This window comes from Schistocerca nitens, chromosome 1 (assembly GCF_023898315.1).
Source record: "Schistocerca nitens isolate TAMUIC-IGC-003100 chromosome 1, iqSchNite1.1, whole genome shotgun sequence".
Classification (NCBI taxonomy): domain Eukaryota; kingdom Metazoa; phylum Arthropoda; class Insecta; order Orthoptera; family Acrididae; genus Schistocerca; species Schistocerca nitens.
In genome coordinates, this window is record NC_064614.1 from 28364670 (window position 1) to 28368323 (window position 3654).

General features: G+C 45.9%; 1 pseudogene; it reads right to left on the minus strand.

The window, feature by feature from the left end:
- Nucleotides 1-2583: 2583 nt before the first annotated feature.
- Nucleotides 2584-2701, minus strand: LOC126203174 (5S ribosomal RNA; annotated as a pseudogene).
- Between the last annotated feature and the right edge of the window lie 953 nt (nt 2702-3654).

Sequence of the window (3654 nt, forward strand, 5' to 3'; positions counted from 1 at the left end):
GCTGGATCCCAACGGCCTCGTATCACTAGCAGTCGAGATGACAGGAATCTTACCCGCATGGCTGTAACGGATCGTGCAGCCACGTCTCAATCCCTGAGTCAACAAATGGGGACGTTTGCAATACAACAACCATCTGGACGAACATTTCCACGACGTTTGCAGCAGCATGGACTATCAGCTCGGAGACCATGGCTGCGGTTACCCTTGACGCTGCATCACAGACAGGAGCGCCTCCGATGGTGTACTCAACGACGAACCTGGGTGCACGAATGGCAAAACGTCATTGTTTCGGATGAATCCAGGTTCTGTTTACAGCATCATGATGGTCGCATCCGTGTTTGGCGACATCGCGGTGAAGGCACATTGGAAGCGTGTATTCGTCATCGCCATACTGGCGTATCACCCGGCGTGATGGTATGGGGTGCCATTGGTTACACGTCTCGGTCACCTCTTGTTCGCATTGCCGGCACTTTGAACAGTGGACGTTACATTTCAGATGTGTTACGACCCGTGGCTCTACCCTACATTCGATCCCTGCGAAACCCTACATTTCAGCGGGATAATGCACGACCGCATGTTGCAGGTCCATTACGGGCCTATCTGGATACAGAAAATGTGCGACTGCTGCCCTGGCCAGCACATTCTCCAGATCTCTTACCAACTGAAAACGTTTGGTCGACGTGGCCGAACAACTGGCTCGGCACAATGCGTCAGTCACTACTCTTGATGAACTGTGGCATCGTGTTGAAGCTGCATGGGCAGCTGTACCTGTACACATCATGCAAGCTCTGTTTGACTCAATGCCAAGGTATAGCAAGGCCGTTATTACTACCGGAGGTGGTTTTTCTGGTTACTGATTTTGCAGGATCTATGCACTCAAATTGCTGGAAAATTTAATCACATGTCAGTTCTAGTATAATATATTTGTCCAATGAATACCCGTCTATCATCTGCATTTCTTATTGGTGTAGCAATGTTAATGGCCAGTAGTGTATGTGTGGCATAACTATAAACAAAATCATAGCTTTTTTTCTAAAGCGGTCAATATGACCCATGTGGGCGTTAAAGGTGAAACCGGAAAAAAGTGATAACCAATAGACGAAATGCACTGTTTTTTAATATAATGAAAGTACATGCGAAATAGATAAATGTCACGAAAGTAAATGTCGCTTGACTCATTATTCAAAACATAGCTAGCACTTAAAAACCGAAAAGGGGCACTTTGACCCGTATGGACGTTCAAGTCTAGACTGTTCATTCTATTCAAGAGGTCCTGTAACTCACTTTCACTGATGATCGCGATATCATCATCGCCTTTAATCACAGATAACCTTTCAGCTTGAATGTAATCGCTCTTGAAAGCCTTTCACTGCATGAGTTCACTTTCGATGTACAGGATGTGTCAATAGGTGTGTTACAAGGCGTGGTGGTCGATAATGGGTACCACGTGAGCATGTTGTGTTGATAAACGTTCGTTCGTACACATTTATTTTGCATGTTAGAGCCTCTGGAGTGTGGAGGAGGGTGTGGGCTGTTTGGACCACAGGAGCTAGGCAAGGAGTAAAGGAGGCTATATGTAATGCAATCCCTTTGAGTATGTTGACGCGCTGGGGCCTCCAAAACAGAACTGTCGGTAAACAAACCAACACACAGAAGCAGCAGAGGAACATACTGTCCGTACTGTGAGGTAGGAGTGTGTACCGTAATCACTGATTCATTTGTTACATGACACACGCAGCACTCGACAATAGAGTACAGTTCTGTGTTGCAAAAAATGGTTCAAATGGCTCTAACCACTATAGGACATAGCATCTGAGGTCATCAGCCCCTAGAACTTAGAAATACTTAAACCTAACTAACATAAGGACATCACACACATCCATGCCCGAGGCAGGATTCGAACCTGTGACCGTAGCGGTCGCACGGGTCCAGACTGACCCGCCTAGAACCACTCGGCCACACCCGCCGGCGAACGTAAGTTTATTTGCATAATATGAAACGAGGCAGGATGGTGGGAAAATGAATACCATGTGAGCACCACATGGTATTCATTTTCCCACCATCCTGCCTCGTTTCATACTATTTGGTATACCGTGTATATATTTAAGAGTACTCCCCTTTCTTACACTCTTTCCAATAAGTACTCCCTTCTTAGTTATTTTGCGATCTTGGTTCTTCTACATATCGTATGCTACCCGACCTTCCCTAAAGATGATACCTTTTTTTTTTTCCTGATCAATTGCGAACACCCGACACCGCATTACATCGCCGAACGGTTTTTCTAAGTCGACAGACGCCATGAAAGTGAATTCCTTTCATTATGAAGCACATTGCCAGAACTGTCCCTCTGGTGCCTTCTAAAAGAAAAAAAAAAACTCCTCCCGAACAGGCAATGAAGGTCCAACGGTAGCGACCGGCCGCCGTGTCATCCTCAGCCTATAGGCGTCACCAGATGCGGATACGGAGGGGCATGTGGTCAGCACACCGCTCTCACGGCCGTATGTCAGTTTCCGAGACCGGAGCCGCTACTTCTCAATGAAGTAGTTCCTCAGTGTGCCTCATAAGGGCTGAGTGCACCCCGCTTGCCAACAGCGCTCGGCTGACCTGATGGTCACCCATCCAAGTACTATTCCAGACCGACAGCGCATAATTTCGGTGATCTGACGGGTACCGGTGTTACCACTGCGGCAAGGCCGTTGGCTCTCTGGTGCCTTCAACTGTCTTAAAATAAACTGATTGTCATCTAACAGATGCTGAATTTTCTTGTCCTCTATACATATTATTCGTGTTAGCAACTTGGTAATTAGACTTCAGCTTTAGTTCTCGCTTTCGTCTCTCCATGCTATCTTCGGAATTGTGTGGATGGTAATTTCCCGAATGTCCCATGTTCAAAATGGTTCAAATGGCTCTGAGCACTATGGGACTCAACTTCTGAGGTCATTAGTCCCCTAGAACTTAGAACTAGTTAAACCTAACTAACCTAAGGACATCACAAACATCCATGCCCGAGGCAGGATTCGAACCTGCGACCGTAGCGGTCTTCGGGTTCCAGACTGCAGCGCCTTTAACCGCACGGCCACTTCGGCCGGCGCCAAATGTCCCATGTCCCACAGTATGTCTCCAGACTAACAGGTTCTGCCAACCGACTTGAAAAGTCGTTTTCTTGCCACTGCTCCAACCGTTTTCAGACATTCCGAAGGAATATTATCCTTCCCTTCAGTCTTATTAGAGCGCTTGTCCTTCAAAACTTTGTTTATAAGATATATAAATGTTTGACAGTTTTTATCGGCGGATTTGTTGCCCTGAATATGGTTATGAGAGCAATTTTTGCTTTATCACATCGATTGTATAGCTTGCCAGTCCCCTTTCTCAGCTGACTGAGTTCGTAAAAGGAGAAAAAAGCGTGGACTACGATCTAATAGAAACATTATGTGGCCATACGAACATACTTTACATAATTCCCTAGCACAGATCATGTTTCGTATCAAAACCTAAATATACAATCCAGAGGGCCTTCCTCCAATTGTGAAACCGGTCGGCGTCTCACAGTGATAACCGCTCTAGAATTACGTTCAGAAAGAAGCAGTTAAAATTCTCGTCTTGTAATCCTCATTTATGTTTCCTGATGTTACAGACACTGCTTAAAGCAAATGT